The sequence below is a fragment of the Protopterus annectens genome, chromosome 1.part2 (genome assembly GCF_019279795.1).
Source record: "Protopterus annectens isolate FY-2018-M chromosome 1.part2, PAN1.0, whole genome shotgun sequence".
NCBI classification, from domain to species: domain Eukaryota; kingdom Metazoa; phylum Chordata; order Ceratodontiformes; family Protopteridae; genus Protopterus; species Protopterus annectens.
Window position 1 is genome coordinate 597,367,508 of NC_056727.1, and position 23,059 is coordinate 597,390,566.

At 41.0% G+C, this 23,059-nt stretch overlaps 1 protein-coding gene across 3 annotated transcripts in view; it reads left to right on the forward strand.

Annotated features, from left to right (window-relative positions):
* The window catches only part of LOC122790403 (protein dispatched homolog 1-like), a 501,178-nt gene that overhangs the window by 399,280 nt on the left and 78,839 nt on the right, over positions 1 to 23,059 (forward strand). The window contains exon 1 of one of the 3 annotated variants that reach the window (XM_044057940.1): positions 16,783 to 16,966. The exons of the other annotated variants lie outside the window; for them this stretch is intronic. The gene's annotated coding sequence lies outside the window, so the exon portion shown is untranslated. Of the gene's footprint in view, positions 1 to 16,782; positions 16,967 to 23,059 lie in introns of those variants that run through there. 3 annotated transcript variants of the gene reach the window in all.

Sequence of the window (23,059 nt, forward strand, 5' to 3'; positions counted from 1 at the left end):
TACTCACCATAACGTTCCATGTATGTAGTCAATCTCACCGAACATTATTACAAACCCACCCACCAGCCCCCTTCCTGGAGGATCTGGATACAGTTTTTCCCCTTTTACAGTGTTTTTTTTGCCACAAGAGCTCCTTTTATTACAGTTTATTCTTCCGGACCTTTGTTCCTTTTTCATGTCTGATTCTGGTAGACTAGTAGCAAACAAGATCTGGGGAATGTGCGCATGCATCATGGGATACCTTTTAGCCACGAGCCAATCAGAGGTTTTCAGGCTTTCTAAGAGGTCGAGTCAGAGTCAAGGATCGGCTCCGAACCCACATGTAATAATGTTCAGCGCAATGGACTACATACACGGAACGTTATGGTGAGCACATAACTTCTTTATTTGCCACCTTCTCTGCCTCAATGGAGGCAAAGCCACTGCCTCAGGGTATCGTGTGGCGTAATCCACTACCACTAGGATATACTTTTTCCCTGTGGAACTTGGGGTACTCAAGAGGACACACAATATCCATAGCTACCCTCTGAAATGGTTCCTCAATCACAGACAGATGCATCAAAGGAGCTCTCGCCTTGTCTCCTGCCTTGCCTACCTTTTGGCACTACTCACAGGTCCTGCAGTACCCTGTTATATCTCTGGAAATTCCAGGCCAATAGAAGGTTTGCATAATACGCCTCTTTGTACGTTTTATGCCCATATGACCTGCAAAGGGAATATCATGGGCTTTGGCTAGACGCACCAGACGGTAAGCTCTAGGCACTGCCAACTGCTGTACTTTCTCACCTTCTAGCCCTCCATCAGGGGTCCACTCTCTGTACAGTAACCCTTTGTCCCAGTATACAGATTACCCCTTCCCTTGAGAATCAGGTGCCTCCCTAGCTACCTGCCTCAGGCCTTGCAATGTTGGGTCTGAGAGCTGAGCCTGTCTCAACTCTCTCCTTGTAACCCTACCCAGCTCCCTTTCCACAGGAAGTCTGGCATCCTCTGACAGTGGTGCCTCACTGTCAGCTTGGGTACTACTACTCACCTCTACCTTTGCAGTCACTCTGTCCAAGGGACCATCAATACCCACAAGCAGCTGTGGCTCACATTCAGTTTCACTGCTACAGCGTAGCTCCCTCCCTGAAGTAACCACCTCAGCAGTCCTGGCTGCAAGTATGCATTCTGTCTGGGTCTCCCCCAGGCTACCAGACCCACATGCTTGTCTCCTAGCCTCACTGCGTATAACAGCATAGTTACATGGTACTGCCTCATCCAAATCCTTCCCTCTCAGGACATCTGCAGGATGGTCGTTCCATACCCCTGTTGTCTCAAGACAACACACTGTTGGCATTTTGTCTTTCCCAAGTACTGGCTCCCTCACCTTGCCTCCATGGACACCTGTATGCCACTTGGCCCCACTGGTTGCATTCAGAACATTTAACCCTAGCTCCCGGACATGTACCTGGACTAGTGGCTTCCCCTGCTACTGGCAGATTCTGTTGGGCAGTCTGTGCTGCCCACCATGGGTTCCTTTAGACCCATGAGCAGTGCTGGGGGTCTCCTTCCTGTGCAGGGCTGCCCTGCTGGCCAGGTATAGGTCTCCCTTCTTCCCCAAGTCACCTGAAGTAGCACATTGTCTATCAGCTATCCAGATCCTCATGTCCTCAGGCAAAGTGCTAAGGGCTTGTTCCCTCACCAAAAGGTCTGCCAGCCCTTCAGAAGTGGTGACCTGACATCCACTAACCCAGCTATGAAAATAAGTGCTCAGTTCAGCAGCATATTCACATACATTTTTGTTTGCCTTGTGTCTATGCTCATGAAACTTTTTCCTATACATTTCAGGTGTTAGCTTAAAACATTCTAACAGATATTTCTTTACAACAGTATAATCAAAACACAGAGACAGGCATTTGTGATGTACAAATTACAGCTTTCTCATGGAGTAAGGGGGTCAGGAACAGTACCCAGAGCCCTTGGTCAACACTGTACTGTTTGCATACCCTTTCAAACATGTGAATGAAACTATCCAAATTATCTCCCTCTTTAAATTGCAGAAGAAATTTACTGACCTGTTGTGCTTCTGGGGTCCAGTTAGTCCCTTCCCCATTACCTCCATGACTCTGGCGAAGAGTCAGCATTTCCCTCTCATGCTTCCTCTGACGCTCCTTTTCTTTGGCTTCTATCTCCAGACACCTGGCCTCCAGCTCAAGTCTCTTTAGCTGTAGCTGGATTTTTAAGTCCACTGCAGAAAGATTGAGCGGTCCATTCTCTGAGGATATTGTGTCTCTACTACCAGTCTGATTGTCATCCTGGATGCTATTTTGTGATGCAGCTGTACCCAAGGCTGCAGTCAGGTCTGCCTTAGTCAGGTTTCCATGCACTACTCCCCTAGCTTTGCACATCTCCACCAGCTGGCTCCTTGTCAGATTTCCATACTCCTGTGCTGACATGCTGCCTGCTCACCCTGACTAACTAAGCTAGCAAAAGAAATAAAACAATTGTGATCTGAACTCTGAGTACACACTGCGTGGCTGATTTTAGAGTACAAAACACCTTCAGAGATCACTGTGCATAAGCTACAGGATTCACTCTACCCACACCACTACAAGCCAATTAGTATTTGCCAACTAATTAATATGTGATATGGATATCCCACCACTGCCACCCAATATGTGATCGTGCCCTGGCCCACCAATCAAGGAGCCTCAATCCTCACCACTAACATCAGGGAGGGTCGTCTCCTAGAAGAGGAAAGTATAACAAATACACACAACAAAGTACAATTTCCCTTAAGTGCAAACAGAGATCAGTCATTCTGGGGCTGGTTGCTCCCTTGCTCCCCAGGTCCCCAATAAGACTTCCCACTGGCACAGCTATAGGGTCCAGATCTCAGCCTAGCTGGCAAGCTAACCTCCAGTGCCATCTCTGTCCAACCAGTGCTTTGTGTCCCTGCCCAGGTAGCTGACACACGCCCACACTTTGAGATAAGTATTTATACAAGTTCACAAACACTCCTGGGAAAGGCTGTCACAGATTCTCCAGCTGTGCCCCTTTACCCAGACTATACGTTAATTTTTATCTGGTGGTGGCAGAAATTACTATCCGCTATGTAAAGGCCCTTAAAAAGGTGTCCCAATTATTACTGTGTAGTATTATTATTCAATTGATAATGTGACTATTCAGTTTAAGGCTTATTAGAGTGGCTTATTACACTACTCTATAAATATGCAATGTACTGTAGAGCTTACTTTGTCTCTACACAAACCAGCCACAGGTAAAGGTTTTTAAAAATATTTAATAATAAATAATTAAAAACACAAGACAATACTACTACACCACAGAGACATCTAAGAGTTCAGAGATCACACACAAACATAAAATAATACAGTAGGAGAGGTCTGATGTCAAAGAAAAAAATGTTCTAATCTTTAGCTATTCTTAAGAGAACACAGTGCTACATTCCTACTTACTTAGATAACGAGCGTAAGGTTTTCCCAGTATACACATTACATCATTTTGACACTTACTGAGGAGTTCCCAGGCCACAAACTGCATTACTTGCTCAGGAAACTACAACAATAAAAGACATTTCACATGTATACTCTAACATTTATTCTTTAAGTTGAGACAATAGAAAGAATGTGTTCAGCCAGCCGCCTCAACACCACTTTTTAGATAATTGTAACTTCAAAGAACATATGAAATGCTTGGCTTGGTTTTCCTTGCAGCAGATGGCAATGTTGCAACAATCTTGAAGTTTACATTTTACAGTGTTTTCGTTCATTTAAGAACACAAGCCTGTATTTTACATTTATATATACAAATGATGTATCAAATTCTATTTGACTAGGCTGGCAGCCTTCACCCATCTTTCACCAGTCTTCACAATAGGTTCTTAAGTTCATTGGTGTTTACTAGGCCAGTGACCACAAAGGCATTTTTAAGCCTAGCCATGCACCCCAAATCTCTGACAAATTCTCCTGAACTGTACACAACCGCTGCACAAGCTGTAGCACCCTTCTGAGCACACCTCAGAGGGCTGATTGTTAAAAACAAGTTATATTAATGAATACACTGTACCTAGCCCTCATATACTGTACACTGACTTTCTGTGTATACTTCTAAGCAGACTAGATGAAATTGCAATATTGTACATGCCACTGCAATATCTGTGATATTGACATTTTATAAACACAGATGTCGCGCACTCACAATCTACAGAACTACCATTTTCATTCACATCTTTTTTGGTTTAAGGTGAAACTAGAAATGGCCATTGAAGCTCAGTGTAATGTGAAAGCAAGTGACACCCTAGTTGGGAACTGAACCAGAATATCCAGTGCTGTAAGGCAGCATTACTAATCTGCATACCACTGTGAGAAATGTAGTAACTAATTTTGAATAAAGGTAGTTGGGAGAAGCAGCTAGCCTGGGCTGTACTTCATTCAGGCACATCAGTGTTTGATTTTTTTGTCATGCTTCTCTAAATAGTGAACTCAATTTCTCAAGGTAAAATCAGCTAAAGGATGGGTGGACCAAAAGATCACTTTCCCTTAAATACATTTCCAAAAAGTAACATTGGGGTTCAAGATTAACTACTATAATGGGAGTTGTGCAGTCTTGAAGCCTATGATATACTAATCTATACAAACACTAACACTGGGACTATTTTAATTTGTAATTAAGCAAAATATCTCCACTATATTATATATTTTACCCAACTTGTATATTTTATGTATTACTTAGTGACACATCCCATCTTCTTTGCTCAAGAATTTGGGACAAAGGCCCAAAATATTGGACGGTTTTTAAATATTAATTTAATTTACTTAAGTAGTTAGTAGAACAAGTTTAGCATCAATATGTGTTGTGAACAATAACAACTTAACTTACTAGAAAATACAAAACTTTAAGGGATGGGGCAAAAATATGAGAGATTTCAGGGACATTAGCACAATAAATCTAGACAAAGCTTTTGTAATTGGGTGACAAAGGCCAGAAAATAGGGATATGTTTTAAATGTGACAAATCAAGGACAAAGCCAGAAATAGTCACTTACCTCTGCCCAATACAGGAGAGCAACAGCAGCAACTCAGTCCACAACAAAACTCAGGAACAAATAATCCAATCCAAAGGAAGCACAGTCATCAGCAGCGTGGGCACCGTCCAGCAAAAACAAATCTCAGCCCTTTGGTTAGAGGTCTGCTGATCTCAGTCCCTGACTCTGTGAAGCACTGCAGACTCCTTTTCAGCTTTGTGTCCTTCAGTTGCTTGTTTCAGACTGGATGAATCCTTCCTGGCTTCCTCTACGACTGACACAATGACCCATGGCATGAATATATTTCTTCTTCCCTTAAACTTGTGTTGGTCCAAGCAATATGGACTGTACTGCGACCATCCAGTACTTAGTCCATCTCACAAATTGATTGAGGTGACTGAAGTCCAAAATTGGCCTGAGGTGCCCTGTTTTCTTTGGAACTAAAAAGACCTTGGAAGAGACTCCAAACCTTAACAGGTCTGGGAGGACTTGTTGGATGACTGTCTTAGCAACTTTGAAACTTCTTTTGATGCTTATTCCAAGTGACTGGGTGGAATATCAGGAATGTTCAACCTCTTTTTTTTTTTTTTTGGAGGGTATAAAAAGGGGATGGTGTAACCCGTTGTGATTATCCTTGGCACCAAGGCATCAGATGTGTTTTTCCAGGTTTGTGGGTGTAAGAAGTGCCTGCCACCCCCCAGACTGCCTCCAGAGTGTGTCTGCCAGGTAACCCGTCAGGGATGCTGACAGGGTTTCTCGGTGAAAGGCCCATGGGAACCCTGATTATGCTATCCACTTCTGCCCCTGGGGCGACATTCATTTGAATTACCTCCTCCTCTGCCTCGAGGGGGGGGGGGTCTCCAAAAGTGTCATAGTGAAAACCCTATAATTTTTCCGAACCACATTTTCTTACTACCTTTTGGTGGCTGTAATAGGACCTATGAGGAGTGGAGAAATGGATTTCTATGGTACACAACATCTTACCTTCTTGCTCACTCCTAGTGATTGTCTCTTTAACTGTTGGTCCGAATAGTGTGGGCCATCAAAAGGGGACTAATAAAGGGCGCCTTGAAGCTTTCTACATATTTGCATAACTGCATCCAGGCATGGTAATGCCTGTACCAGCTGCTCTTGCTGTATTGGATAACAGATGCATAGCTATGTTACAGGTGCGTTGTAGGGTAGAGAATTGGATGTCCCTGTTTTTGAAGAACTGAAGATAAGTTATCCAGTAGAGACTTGGAAGTCTCCTTGGTCAAGTCCACTTGAAAGAGAGACGAATGTGCAAGGTAGCTCAAGTGCTCTGAGTGCAAAGGTCACTGAAGCACAGGCCCATTTCCCTAGCATGTCCAAAGCCCTTGACTCCTCATTAGGAGGATAGGCAGAATAATTCTCCTTGTACAGTTATTTCTTCATGGCTGCTGCTACTATCATGGCATCGATCTCTGTCCAGAGTTTATCTAACCAATCCTGTCTTGTTTTGTAAATTGACTGTGCAGTAGCCTGAATTCTTTATTCATCTGCAACTGAATATGGATTCTTTAAATGAGTATGCCATTAAAGATTTGTTAAAGCACATGCATCTTATACAGTGTACCAAATGCTGTGTACATTTAAAGTTAACACCTGGTAACACTGGTGATCTGTGCTCCTCACATCAAAAGTCGGATGATTTGCTAACTCTAGGCTTATGGATGACAGCTGCACTTATTGCCACAGCTTGGAGAAATAGAAGTTGTGTACTTACCATAACTTGGCATCTTTTTTGTCCATTTTCATTCCTTCTCACTGATGGGGTCACGGATCCAACCCCAGGATCTGACTCTGCTGCATCATCAAGACCTGGATCCGAGTGTATTTGTGTAATATGGAAATTATTGGTAAATACATGTAGATTACTCTTGTTTGATAAAGTATGAGATCATAAAAAATGTTGGTTAATTTGCAGAAATTTATGGAATGGTATAAAGTAACTTAGCGGAAGAGAGAGGGTGAAGTAATTCTTCAAAAGAATGCTAATTTAAAATGTATTAAATTTGTAGATTTTTGCAGTATTAGTGGTTAAATTAATAAAAAAATAGTCTAATTTAACTTTCAAACAACTAGCAAAATACATTCATACAGTATTAGAGCTAACTTAGTACTCCAAAACTAAAGGCTTCCTATGACTTGTTCACTTGTTTTATTATGAAGTAAGACGTACTGCTTTTGTCTGTATAACTTGAGATTTTTTCAGAATGAACCAGACATAACTAAAATGTTTTGTTTACAAATCATTGATTTGCTTGATTAATAACCAGTAAAATCTCACCATTCATCTTAGTGATCAAAGTTTTAAAGTACAGTTCATTTATGCTGATGTTTATTTCTGGTACAATGAAAACATTAAGCCTCAGTCACCATTATACCTCAAGCCTTTCTACCTTAGTCTCCAGGATACCTTCTCATGTCTGAAATTGGGTAGCTTTGCATTATTTTCCACAGTGCTGCTTTTTTTAGTATCTATTTTATTTTCTGGTACTGTTGTTTCTTTGTTAAATACTTGGATTTATTATATGTAGTCAGTTTGCAAAAGGTGTAATACACACTGAGTTGTATGCTGGCAAGTGGAGATGCACTATCGGTGCTAATGTAGATGCTGACTGTACATTGCAGATAAAGTCTGATTGAGAGCTGTTCCTTACAACTGTGTGCACTAGCTAGTACTGATCTTCATACTGTCTCTTTTTGCTGAGTTTAAGTTCATTTCTGAGCTTCTTACCATTGCTTGCAATTTGATGCCACACCCGGAGCAAAGCCAAAGGCAGAGATTAAAAACGTTGCATCCAGCTTGCCACAGAGTAGGCTTTCTGGCTCCAAACCTCACCAGTTCTTACAGACAAGATCTGATGTTCTTCATGTTTCACTGTTGCAGTCATCACATTTGGGTTATCCCTGCCAGGGTGGCCCTCGGCCGGCCCAAATACCAGAGATGTAGTACTTCTCTGTCCGTTGCTGTTGCTTGAGGACTGACGTCAGGTCATCAGGAGTATAAAGTAAGGCAGCCAATGCCATTACATCAGTCTTTCTTGCCATGGAATCCAAAGCAGAAGCAGTTCGCACAAGTGCCGTTCGGCCGCTACCTGAGTTTCGTCTACCGAATTTAAGTTGAAGTCTTCTAAAGCTAAGTACCCCATTGGGGATCCTTTTTTCTTGCACTAACCGATGTCAGAAAAAGTTAATAATTGTCTCGCCTGTGGAAAGCAAATACCACACCGAGACTTCCACTCTGTGTCACTTGTTTAGGCCCAGACCACGACGTCCCCTGTTGTTGCTTCTGTGCTTTGTTCAATGCCAGAACTATCCATCGTTATGTGCTTTGTTCAATGCCAGAACTATCCATCATTGTGTGCTTTGTTCAACGCCAGAACTATCCATTGTCGGGCCTTTATTGTAGCCATATATTTTCGCTTACAGTCTTTGAATTCCAATATGGCTTCTGTAAGCCATTCGACAGCAGATCTTCCAAAAAAAGTAAAGATAAAGACAGAGACAGACTGCACAGGTCCAAACCTACCGACGACGCTTCCGTTAAGCTAGTCGTCAGCTGTCCGGTACTCAGTGAGGCACTTTCGCAGCCCCTGAAGCCCACTTCAGTTGATTCACAGGCTGCTACTGAGACCCTTTCGGAGTCTGGTATGCCACAAAACTCTTCGACTAAGGATCCTGCGGTCATCTCTACCTTGGATGGGTCCGGAGCCACTTAGCAGGCACTGGCCTCTGAGGAAGTCTTTCTCGCTACCGAATCTCGGCACAAACTGACTTCTTCTTTCACGACTACCGTTCTTTCAAAAACGACAGAGTTTCTAAGGCCCAGGGTTCGAACTACACTCAAGAAACTGATGACCCACTCTCAGGCACCTGTTACCTTGCCTCAGTCTCAAATGCTTAAAATGGCGGAAGAACTTATCATGCTGATCAGGGGAAGCCAAGCTACCCCTCCAAAAGGAGAAGAGATTTGTCCCCTGTAGTTTTATCTGAAAAGAGTCAGATGACTCCGATGCATCTGACTATGCAGACATGCAACCCCTTTCCACTTATGAAGATTCTGATGCTGAGGACTGCATTCTTTCAGCCTCTCCCCCAGAGGATTTTTCCTTTGGGGGGAAACCTCCATACTTTAAGGGAGCATTTCCAATGGGAGAGTCACAATGACTCGCTTCCTCTACTCCCACCCTCTGCCCACCTTCACTTACCCTTAGGAGGAAAACTCTCCTTTCACTCAAACACCTGGGCCACCATTACCAAGGACCAATGGGTGCTGAACATTATGTCCCAGGGATACAAATTTTCCTTCCACACCCTTCCAACCCCAAAAGGGTTACCAGATCTGCCACCAAATCAGTGGGCAGAGGCTCAAAAGCAAATCTTTTCCCTGCTCTCTATGAGAGCAGTAGAACACGTTCCTGCAGAACAGATAGGCCAAGGATTGTACTCCAGGCTTTTTCTGGTGCCCAGAAAAGAAGGCACCAGACACCCTATCCTCGATTTATCCATTCTAAACACCTCCCTGGTGATTCCAAAATTCAAAATGCTCACCCTCCAACAGCTGCTACCCATGCTGTCTAAAGATGTTTGGCTGGCCACCCTAGATCTAAAAGAGGCCTACTTCCACATTCCTATCAAGGAATCATGCAGGAAATATCTCCACTTCAGGGCATGAACTCAACACTTTCAGTTCTCTGCGCTTCCCTTTGGCTTATCTACTCCTCCCAGAGTTTTCACAAAATGTCTGGCTCCTGCCATTGCCTTTTGCAGACAAAGAAATATTCAGATTTACCCTTACTTAGATGACTGCCTTATTCACGCAGACAGCCAGGAAAAGCTGCTCAAGCACCTGGCCTTTGTAAAGCCCTGCTAACCTCCCTGGTGTACACAATCATTGAAAAGAAATCCAAACAGGTGCCCACCCAAAGGATAATCTTCCTGGGAGCAAGTCTGGACACAGCATCCCAGATGTCATACCTTACACTAGAGAAACAAATTTTCCTGACAGCCTACTTCTCTCGACTAGCCACCAGAACCCAGCTATCTGCAAAGAAGATCCTGCAAGCTCTGGGGTTCATGGCATCTTGCATACTACTCATTTCATATGCCAGACTGCATATGAGGAAACTACAGTGGTACCTAAAGAGCCTTTGGTGTCAACAACACTCTCAAGACCTGGAAACTCTTCTACCTATAATTCCTTGCCTCAGAAAGGATTTCCTTTGGTGAGCAACAGCATGCTGCCACAACAAGGGACTGCCCTTCTCTCTCTCTCCAGGGGTTCATCTGATCAAAACAGACAACACCACTGTGATGTGGTACATCAATAAGCAGGGAGGGACTCGCGCCTACCCTCTATACAGGCTGGCCATAACCCTTTGGCGCTCAGCCTCTTCCATGCAACTACACCGGTTAGCGCAATACCTACCAGGCTCTTTCAGCTCTCTGGCAGACCAGTTAAGCAGAAGTCTTCTGGACCCACATGAGTGGCAACTCAACAGAAGTACTTTCACCCTAATAACTCAGAAATGGGGAAGCCCCGAAGGTCGACCTCTTTGCCTCCCACACCGACCATCAGCTCAGAAAATTCTGCACCAGGGAGCATCACTACATGGCTTGGAAAGTGGATGCCTGTCCTTCCCCTAGGTCAGTCTATCCGTCTATGCCTTTCCTCCCGTACCTCTCATCCCCAGGGTACTGCTCAGAATAAGGGAGGAAAAACGAAGGACCATTGTCATAGCTCCATACTGGCCCTGACAACACTTGTACCCCTTGCTGCGCAGCCTGTCCCCGCTGCCTCCTTGGCTTCTTCCTCAGATTCCAAACCTTCTGACCCAGAGGGAAGGTGAATTCATGCATCCCCAATTGCAGACACTCAGTTTGGCAGCCTGACTTATTCCCTAAGCCCGAACCCATCTGCCATCCTCAGCAAACAGGTTCTGGATGTGATCCATGAGGCCAGACGTCCTAGCACCAGAACGTCTTATGCAGATAAATGGAAAAGGTTCTGCACCTGGATCCAGGCTAAGGGAGCCAATACGGCACAGCCCTCCATCACTCTCATCCTGGCTTACTTAGCTGACCTACTACACAGTGACCTCTCCTTCTCCTCTATAAAAATTTATGCCTCTGCTGTTTCTGCTCATTTTTCCCACTGCGCAGCCTCTTTTTTCACGCCCCTTAATCGAACAGTTCCTTAGAGGGACTATCAACTTGAGGCCCCCCAGAAGGGCACCAACACCAGCTTGGGACCTTAACTTTGTCCTGGAAGAGCTCACCCTTCCCCCTTTTGAAACAGCTGCTTCTGCAGAGCTAACATTTCACTCCTGGAAGACAGTATTCCTTCTAGCCATCACTTCAGCCAGAAAAGTCTCTGAGATACAAGCTCTCATGGCTGTGGAACCCTTCATCATCTTCCATGCAGATAGGGTATCCCTCAGAACTAACCCATCCTTCATGCCCAAGGTGGTGTCCAGTGTGGCTTTCAACCAATCCAGTCACTTGCCTACCTTATTTCTTAATCCCCGGAACAAGGGGGAAAGGATTTTTCACTCTCTAGATGTGCACAGACATCTCAGATTTATCGGGTGAGGACTAAATCCTTCAGAAAGTCTGATCAATTGCTGGTTAGCTTTGCTGCAGGGTCAGAGGGCAAAGCCATCACCAAGCAAACCATTTCCAAATGGATAGCACCCTGCATCCATTTCTGCTACAAACAACATGGTAAGCCTCCCCCCAAGGGGGTCAGGACACACTTCACCAGAGCTGCCTCCACCTCTGCAGCTTTCCTCAGAGGAGTCCCAACCAGGGACATCCTGGAGGCTGCCACAGGACATCTGTTCACACTTTCACCAAGCATTACCACTTGATTCTCTTCTCCAAATCCAGGGCAGGGTTGGCCTGTGCAGCCTTGCAGGGCATTCTAGCCAGCCCCTAGTTTCCTTTACTGCCTCCACCCTCTTCCTCAGCTTTGGGAATCTACCCAAATGTGATGACTGCAACAGTGAAACATTAAGAACATAGTACAGTTGTGTACACTTAGCATAAATATAGATGTTCGAGTGTATTCACTGTTGCAGTCCTGGTTTGCCTCCATCCATCACCCTTATTCTCGTTTTCCTTATAAGGGACTTATTGGTATTTATTTTCCACTGGTGGGGTTCTTCCACCAGAACCTGGCCCCCTACTTTGGTGGTTTCTGACAGGTTAGGGCAATAAAAACTGATGTAATGGTGTCGGCTGCCTTACTTTATACTCCTGACGACCTGACGTCAGTCCTCAAGCGACAGCAACTGACGCAGAAATACTATGTGTCTGGTATTTGGGCCGGCTGAGCGCTACCCTGGAAGGGATAACCGAAATGTGATGACTGCAACAGTGAATACACTCTAACATCTACATTTATGGTAAGTGTAGACAACTGTACTTTCTGACTTCCCTTGTTATGACGTCTTCAGAACATCATACAAATTGAGGTCCAAGCAGCACAGCCTTACCATAACCCCTAGGGTCAAGGCTCACTGAACCAGAGCCTTGGCTTCATCTGTGGCTTTTTGGAAAGTGCTGGATTATAGAAGTAGTCTAGAATAGGAACCTGGTGCTCTGAGCACATTTTTACAAATCACTATAAACTGGATTCCTTCTCTAGGGTCTAGAACAGACTTTGCTAGGACCATTCTCCAAGGGGGTTCCTGGACACTTGCATTTTTTCCTGTAAGTCTTGTTAAGCTATATTAATATACCCGCATAGCTTAGGCTACTGCAGCAGTGATCTTTATGATCATATGACAGTTATGCAGATAAACTTGCCACAACAGTAGATGTTCGAATGAGCACTGATGCAGTAGCCACTCCCTCGCTGCATCCCCTCTTATTTTTGTACAGTATGTTTATATTCCTAGCATTGTTTTCCCAGGGCTTTGGTCTCCCTCTTCTGTTCGCATGAAAGCTTTGTACCCAAACTTGACTTTGTCAGCTCACTTTGAGCTGACTAACTAAGAACACGGATGGTGCCCTGAAGGCTTTGGAGGCTGGCTGGCCATTGTATTCTTATCTGAAATAACCCATATAGCGTAGTCTGCTTCAGTAGTGATCATTCGAACATCTGCTGTAATGGTAAATTGACTTAAGCAACTGTACTTTTACTAAAGATGAATTTATCAGACCACAGTGCTCACCTGAAATACTGATTTTTTTCTCCAAATAGGCTGCAAAATTCTCTGTTTTGTTTTTGTTTACTGGGGGTAGTACATCGATCATAGTGGACCATTTGAGTGAAGGAATTGACAAAAAAATTAACACTGAACTGATTCATATATACAGAGTAATCAGAGAAGGTGCAAAGTCTACCAGACAATTGAAACCATGAGCAAATGTTAGCACAGGAGAAAAACAAATTTGTATTAATTTTAGTAGTTAATATGCAAGTTTTTGCCAGTCTGCTTTTAACAGTGGCTTCCCTTTCCCAACAAACCGTACTTCCTTTTTGTGTATAATTTCAATCTTGTATGGAGAAATAAAGGACCTATATAAAAACCTCCAAGAAAACTTCCAAAACAGTGAAGATAGTAATATCTTGTCCATTTCAGTTAAAGCGGAGTTGCTGATTTGTGTAGCATACCCCTAAATATCTGCGATTTCATATTATTTCCTTTATCTTGGATAGATAAGGCCTCCCTGGATTAATTTCAAGATTATTAGAAATTTAGTAATAGGTAAATATTCTTTTTGGCCATTCCTGACATTAAGCTAAACTTAAATGTCCTGTATTGTCTGTCTGTGTTATGAGCTGCTTATCCATATCAGTCATATTTACCTGTTAAATTAAGAGTAACATACATTGGTCCTGTTTAACATTTGATTGCAGTAAATCAAGTTCTTGTCTTTTTAGATGCGTATCAGTTGGGTACGATGACCCTGTTTCTCCAAGTGTTAGCCAAGCATTCCACTTAAGCTATGCTGCTGATGCCATAGTAAGGCAGAAACATGCATGTTCACAGCTAGTGGGATTTGGCTTTATTGGCCTGAATTTGTCCATAAATAGACTTAAAAGAAAAAGTCATGGACATTCAGAATTGCCATTTAGCATTTATGTCCTTAAAGGGTAATTTGCATATATCTCACGTGTTTTTCTGTGTGACCTTTTGACTCATTGTTTTAGTTAGTTTTTTTTTTTTTTAGATGCAACATTTTTTTTGAAAATTCAGACTGTCTGTACAATCTAGTGTAAAAGCTATTGGGAATACTGTAAAGAAGAATGCCTTTATCTCTGCTTATTTATGTACAAAATTCCCATTTTTTTGTATGTGAAGTTGATAATATACATTTTTTTCAGAATTCTGTATCAAATTACATATTCTGTAACCAGAGCAGTGTCATTAAAAAGAAATGGTAATTTGTCCTTGAGGTGTGCAAACTTGTGAAAGTGAAGATAATTGCATTCTTCCTCAACCAACACTGTACAACACTTCACATGTCCTTGCCTGTAAGTTCTGAAGTCTTGGCGTCTTCTTTTTGAGATCCATTTGTACTCAGAAAAACATCAACACTGCTGGTTTGTTCCGCACATCTATGCCCCTCCCCACTTGATGATGCTAACACCAGCTTTGGGATAAAGTGACTGCTGATCTGTACAGATTGGAGTTAACTACTAGTAATGCAGTCAGCTACTTTTGTTTCATGGTCAGGTAGCGTTTGGCAACTAGGCTGCTCCCAACCCCAACACACACACACACACGCACACAAAAACTCCTCTAAGATGTTTTAACAAATCAGAAGACAGAAACTGTAAATTTTGGAAAGGCTGTTTCATGGGGTAGGGGGACAGGTCACAGCATAACCTGCTTTTGGACCCTTCATAACAATTCATCACAGTGAAGGGAATGCTGGCGTGGATTTTTTTGACATGTATTCTATATACCAGTGTCCTTTCCTTTTATGAATTTCAGATTTTTTTCAGTTTCTTCACCCAGCCTTCTGTAGTAGACTTGCAGCATCGGATTCTTGGTGAGTACCAGTTCATCACGTGAATAAAGTCATAATGAACTGTCATAACTGGGGCTGCACATCAGATTAATCTGAATGGGTTTTAAAATGTGGATTTTCAGACAAAATTGAAACATTTCTTTTAGTAATCACTGAAAGGTAGAGAAGTTTCTGTAAATAGGTGTTCACTTAGAAGAGTCTGATTCCCCATACTTGGTGACAGTTTACATTAAGATTCAGTCTAACGTAGTACATTTCTTATTCAAACCTGACTTGTGGCAACAGTGTTAAAAGTTCTCCATAGTACAAAATCTTTATCTGCATTAGGTGAAAGTGTAGGCATGTATAAATGCAGCTATTTTATTCTGCACCTCTTGTAGTCTCTCTGGATGTGTCCACAGAGGTTTTAAAAATCTGATCTTTGAGCTGTTTATCAGGTTTTTGCTTAAACTACGAGGTTATACTTGCCTACATAAAAAGTATCCACTGGAAAAAAAACAAAACATTTTATACCTAGATGACCCCATGGTATATAAAACCTTGAGTGCATCCTTGACAACCAAGATGTGATTAGCCAGCTCCTTTAGCTCCCGGAAAGCTAGGAAACAATGGGAATGAAAAGCCAATGCCAACTTGCTAATTCCAGGGGGGAGGGATTGATTCCAGGCCAGTGTACTGCAGACGCTGGGATGTACGTGTGTGGAGTTATGAGGAATACATAACGTACTAGCACCAGGCATAGTGATTGTGGAGAAGTATGCAGCCACATTCATACATTGAATCACTGCTGATGGTCAAACTGAGGAGAGGCTTAGGAATATACAAAAATCACTTTTCTTTACATCTGCTTCATAGTATCCATGCTCTTCCATGGTTTCCTTTTTCACCATGCATTCCCTGGTTGCCAGGAAATGGATTGAAGAACAGAGTCTGTCAGTGATTGGGCCAAAAAGATGGAAAATGCATTAAAATACTTATAGCTGTATAATACTTAAACTAGAACAAATGGTATTATAGCAGATTTGAAGCCTACTTATTCATTCTGTATAAAAGTTTAAATATTTTGGGCTGTAGGATGTCTTAGTTTGACAATGTTGTGATGACTATATAGATGTGATAGAAGTGGGTTTGAATCCTACAGATACTGCTTGCTTCTGTCTGTCTATAAGCATTCCTTTACCTGTTTTTCGAGTTTTTGCCTGAAGGTAACCTTTATCACAGTATGTCTTTTGTGATGAAAAATATTAGCATTTATTGAAAATAAATAAATAAATTTAATGCATTAAAATTAGTTTGGCTGCCTGATTGCAACTGTAATAATCACCGAGAGTTTGTCACGATTAGAAATTAAAGTGGTAACCTAATTAAAGTATGTGTGTGTGTGTGTGTGTGTGTGTGTGTGTGTGTGTGTGTGTGTGTGTGTGTGTGTGTGTGTGTGTGTGTATGCTGTGAGAGAGGGGAGGAGAAGGGAAAACAGATCAAAGGCATTCGTAACCAAAAACAGCACTTTATGCTCCTTTCCAGTGGAAACACAAGGATGACAAATGTCACCTTCATATCCTGGCTTATTGACCTTGTACAAGGCGCTTGCCCTGACTACACCAGCTGTTACCATTATAACTTGGCCCCTGCAGGGTTAGCAGAAGTATGCTGTCCTATAGGAGAACAAACACTAATCAAGTTCCAGCCCCCAGCATGCCCATTCCAGAGCTGTCGGCATGTGCTTGTCATTCAGGCTTGCCTCTGCAGTGTTGTAAGGTCAGCTCCATCAGAGTTGTTGCTTGTATTAGCAGTGGTGGTATTTTAGAGGATTTCACAAAACAGGCCTGGAGGATTATTCTGACTACATTAGCACCGCTGGATGCTTATCTGTACTGTGAGAAGTTAATGTTTTGTGTTTGATATGGTAACGACTACAACAGTTTCTCACCAGTAAGTGCTGTAAGCAACTTTTCAAGAATTGTTGCATGACATTTTGTGCGTTTGATATTTTACAGCTTTATTTAAAACTTCTGGATTGCTATATGCTTTGTGTCTCTGTCTTACTCCAGATGTATGGAATGGTTTGTTAGCATGAGGAAAGTCAGTATTATTATGAAAATTAAAATGGTTGACCGTATATAGCTAAGCACAAGTAAAAGTCAGGATTGCTTTAAAAAGATATTGCCCAATACATGCTTACCAACGTAATGTCTAAGCATGAATAAGATTTTCATACACAGGGTTAAAATGAATTTTTTTTTTATTTTGCTGAAAGGCAACAATACATCAGAGAATGCACACCTGGAAACAGCTTAAGGTGTTTCCCTTGCAGTAGTAGAAATGGGAAACTGATTTTAAAGCTCTGGAAAATGTGTTAACTAAAGGGGCAGCAAATCCTTTCCAGTCGTCTTTAGCAGACAAGCGTATAACATTTATGGGACTTGTTCATTTTTTATTCTGGCCTAGTTAATGCAGTTAAAGTATGTAAACTTGGAAAAAAAGTGTTCACTTGATTAGATCAAATTTTAGCAAGCTGTTTTAGTTAACGTGTTGGAAGATTTCAGTTTGCTGTTTCATTTTGTTATAAACTAGGTAAATGTATCTTTAATAAAGGCAAATGTTTATGAGATTGACAGTTCACTGTCCTACAGTTTGACTAGGTGGTGATTAAGGGTGCAGCTGGTAACCCTTTATTTTATGTAATACTCTTAACTGATATTGCAAAGATAAAATGACTGTGAAGAATAAATACATTTTACATAAGCTCATATATGTTTTGTTGGACAGGGATGAATTTTAGTTACCTTTTTGAAAAATGTATTTTGTTTTTTTTTTCCTCCGCATGTTCATTGCTGGGCTGTAGAATCATAACATACAAGTAGCTAGAAGGCGGATTTGTTTTCTTTGGTTGTATGAAATGTCTAGAGTCAGGGGCAGGTACGGATAAGTTTTTGAAGGTGTCATCAGCACAATAAGCTTTCACAAGGTAGTTTAGATTTGCAGAATTTTGCTTTGCCTAAGGGGAGTTACAGTTTTATCAGTAAAAGGGTTTAAGGATCGGAGTGACAGAATGACTGGCAAATTGTAAGTTTTGAATCATTTGAAGGTTGAGTTACAAGAATTGTAATTATCTGTAGAACAGAGATGACTAGCTTTCATTTAAGTGTTGGGATAGTAATGAATGTAGTGAATTTTGTTGTAATTGCCAAACAGCAGCTTACTTATCTCTGTTCCAGTTTCCTCATGTCATCTTGTACAGTGCACCCTTTAAGTGAATTCTCAATAGCTTTGTTAGTTTTTTTTTTTTTTTTTTTTCTATTGTGAACCTCAAAGGTTCTCTTTTCTCAGTCCAGGTTTCAGCAGTACCTTCAGATGTTTGTTTGTTTTCGTAGGAGTGTGATGCACTAGACAGTACAGTCACAGAGTAAATAACAGACACAGCATATAGAGTCAGAGTAGTGAGTTTTTGCAGTAAATAAGTAGATGGCATCTTTCATGTTGCAAGAACATCTAGTGCAGACTTGTGTAAACAGAGCTACAGTGTAAATGCTTGCCTTATTAAGTCTCATTTCCATACCTAAAATGAATTCCTATGCTGCAGATGTTTTTTTTCAATGTTGCAAGACAGTAAGCATACAAAATCTGGTAGAAGATAACATTGCCTGGGCAACATTAGTTAGTAGTTTTATTATTTCAATTGAATAAACATTGCTGACAAATCGTGTTGAGGCAGGATATGTCTCATACGGAACAAGACAGAAGAAAGTCTAAATGAAAATGAATAAAAAGGCATAGGTTAGTTAACATTGTCACTGGCATACACACCACTTTTTATTTGCTCAAGCAGAATTTTGATTTTTGAAGCTTTTGCATTCAAAATGTGTTTTTTAAAAGGAAGACAAGCCTGGAAGGGAATGTTGACATGCCAAATACAGTACACATAGACAAGCACCCACTGATGAGGTAAAAAGTTGAAGTACTTTTAAAGCAGAGTAGACTGATAAGAAAACAACAGGAAGTGTAACTTATGTAATCCTGATGGATTTGGTTAGGGAAATGGGTAGTAAAAGAGATGAACTGGATGGAGATACCTGAAAGTATGAACACCATGAATTATTTAAAGTATTTATTCAGATGTTGTAAAGGCAATCATGAATATTTTTATAAATGTTCATTATATACCGTTTTGGTATGGGAGTGAGTGCCAAAGATGTTGAAAGGTGATTATGGTAGCGACAACTGCACATTGTTTTCATTTTAACACCTGCTGGCTGCCTAGTTTGTTTCTAAGATATTAGAATTTTTAAGGACAAAAATTCACACAAGCTGTCATTTGTTATAGTTTTTTTCTGGGCTTTGTTTTATCTGGGGAGTTGCCAGATGCAACATTGCTTTTCTCTCTGCTTCTGAATGACAGGTGGTGCCTGGTGTTGTATGCCGTCCTAAGTGGTAGATGGTGCCCAACAGTGCCTCTGTGTCATTTTTGATAAATGTATCAAAGTCAAAACAGTCTTTTAAATGAGCTGTCCGTTCATCATTCTTAGCTGCTGTGTGGATAACCTGTTAAAATTTTTGAACTTCTCCAGTTACATGCTTGATGTAAAACTATGTGGAATAATGACCCAAATTTGAATGAATTCCTGCTTCTAACACGCTTTCTTTCAATTGCCGTATATTTAAGGATACCTAGTTGAACAGAATTTGGGTATAAGAAATTAGACATTAAGTAGCATGGATTACAATATTGTAAATAAATTGTTAGCTGTCACTTGGGAAAGCATTTGTGAAATATTGCTTTGACCGCTGCTTGAAAGTTTTCATGACAATTGATTCCAGGAACACAGATCCTCACTTCAAAGTATGATTATAACAAGATAGTTTTAGGCAGTCTCTGGAGATCTTAAAAAGACTTGTTTCTGAAAAGCGGAGTTATGGTGATTCGGAGTCTTAAGGCATTAAGAGATCTGCTAGGTAGTCAGAAAACAGTTTATGGAGTGCTTTTCATGTGTTAACGAATGATATCGCAGACAGTTGTGTCTGCAAAGCCAGAAAGATGAGTTTAAAGCAAAAAATAAGCAGCTGTGTTGCATTACTAACTGCATCTGTTGTAAGAATAGCATTTTTTGCTTTCTTATATATTTTTGCCAAGTGTGTATAGCTGGTGTAGCTGGGTTGGATAACATCCATTTGCTGTTGGCAACCAGGGAAAAGCTACACAGTCACATAAATGTCAAAGTAAACAAAAATATTGAAATCATTGAGCTTGCACAACATTGTAAAGATTGAAAATGCAAGAAATGAAATATGCTTGGACACTGGGGTCTTCATACTGGATAAACATATCTAATGAAATACAATATGGCACAGAGGTCATCATATTGGATAAAAAATGTGCATTTAATACTTGTAAGGAGATAAAGAAACTTGGTGCACCTTATGTCTACAGGATGCCATTTCCACTTGTAAATGGTAAACATTGCAGTGTGTTGATTTTTACTACAGTCCCGTTGGGAACTTTTTCTTGACTTAACTATTTGAATTCATTCTCTCCTTGTGTGAATTGTATTGAGTTGTATCACAGTATCTTTGCATCTTTTACACCCAAGCTGATTCTGAAATAGGCCTTGGTGGATCAGTGTTTTACCCAGTCAACAAATCTAAATAAATAAATAAGGAGAAAAAAGAAAAAAAAGCAGGTGTCACAAAATGAAGGCAATATGAGTAGTGCAAACAGTGTATTGGTAGTTAAGTTACATAAAGTGGGTAGTAATAGAGTTCTAAAGATCTTCTGTGGTATGAAAACTTTCAGTCATTGTGGATTCTTCACAGTTAAAAGCCTTCTTTCAAAATTTACAGCTGACATTAAATTTTTCTCAGCTCCTGTTTGCTTAGTTTGTGTATGTAGGCTGGGAAATTCAGACGGCATAACTCATGTAAACTAGAGAGCGGGAGAAGAAAGGCTTCACTATATGTACCTTAATATTCAATAGTATTTTATTTATACAGTAAGTTAAGAAGCATGTAGCCAGCTGGTTACTAGAGAATCGGTTTCCACCTGTTGTGCTATGCACAACTCCACAGAGGGAAGTACAAAAAGTAATTTATACCATGTATGATGTGTGATATATAATGTACAGATTTAGCTAGAACTACTGCAAAGCATTTTTTGCTGGAGGGGAAATGGGTCATAATAGTGAAGGATTTTCTGTTTCACGTTTTGCCATATCTTTCAGCCTGTCTTATCTTACATACTCCACTGTCTGTAGAGGTAGAAGTAATTTTTAAGAAAAATTGTTCAGCTTTGATAATTAACACGGGACAAATAATTATAGTCATGATTACAAAGTAAACCTCCTAACTTTAGACAGTCCACTCACCAACTGGTCCATGTTCCTAAGTCATTCAGTGGGCACAGTTTCGTGTTCTCTGTCTGCCTTACCCTCTCAACCTCTTAGTTTAAGAAATCTGAACAAAGCCTGACAAAAACGGAGGGGGGGGGGGGACAAAGGGCCAAAAATAGGGACAGATTTCAAATATTGCATAGACGGTGCAGTGGTTGTGTTATCGCCTCACAGCAATAGGTTCTCCAGTTAGATTCTTGGCTGGGGTGCCTTCTGTGCGGAGTCTGCATGTCCTCCCTGCGTTCGTGTGCGTTTCTTCTGGGTGCTCCGGTTTCCTCCCATATTACAAAGACGTGTCTGGAGCGTTTCTCCTCAGGCCTCTGCTGAAAATTGTCTTTGTTCCAAATTGGACTTTTCCGGTAAACAAATGTTAAATAAATCAACAAATATTGTTCTTATCAACTTAGAAAGTTGCTAGAGTAACAGGGCTTGTTTTAACATAAATTTCCTGAGGGATTGGAAGTCTGAAACTCAAATGTAGGTCATTATTTAGTGACTTCAGTCCTCAGATTATCCCAGTGATTTGCCAGAAAACCACAAATTTTATTAGGAATAGACCACATATATGAGGCAAAAATCTGGACAGTTGAGAGGTATGCTCTCTGCTTTGGTAAAACTTAAAAGGCTTCCTCCCCACATACAAATTCCAAGGATATGCACAGATTTAAAATCCTCCTGGCTTCACACCTGAGTAACAACTGGAATTGCAACTGTGGTGTCTTTTAAGTGCTTAATTCTCTGTTCTGTGAAGCTGCTTCCATATAACTTTTGCAAAGCAGTCCTCATGCTCTGTGTTGTCTGTCAACCAACTTAGGCTATGCAGTGTGTGTGTGTGTGTGTGTGTGTGTGTGTGTGTGTGTGTGTGTGTGTGTGTGTGTGTGTGTGTGTGTGTGTGTGTGTGTGTGTGTATAATCCTTGTGATTTTTTTATTTGTCTTCCAGTGTTGCAAGATTTAAAAAATACTTTATATAATGTAAGTGAATATTGTACTGTTTTTAGGTTTGCAGCGCTTCTTATTAGGATTGCTTATGTGTACTACTTAACTACATAATGTTGCTGTGATGTAATGCAATAGTATAATTGTTTTTATCTTGAGACTTTTCTCCGTGGGATACCGCTGAAATGGAACTTCCCTGCTGGACATTTCTGGTTAGCAAAGATAAATTTAATAACCTTCCAGCTTTTGAGATTTGCTGATGGCCATAGGAGATTTGTTTTTAGCCTCCTTGCCAGATAAACATACACATTTATCCTAATGACATATCTAAATATCGGGATATAACAAACATGGGTGCTTCATTTAAATATGTATTCATTTTCATGTGCATCCTATGCATGTCATCAACACATTTATCCACATCCTTTTTATATTACAAAGTTCCCATCACACAAAATTCCCATCACACATACTACTCTAGAAGCCTGTCTCTCTTAGTTAAGCTAACAAGTTAAACTATGCACACTGCTTGCACTAACAATAAACACTGAAACTTACTACCACCACCCAAATCAACTCACAGGATCAAAGTATGTTGCTAGATTTGTGGAAAAAGTTCATTAAACCTGATAAATACAAATGAATCTCAACCATCCATTTGGAAAACAGCATTATTGGCAAAACAAAACCTGATCCTAAATACCT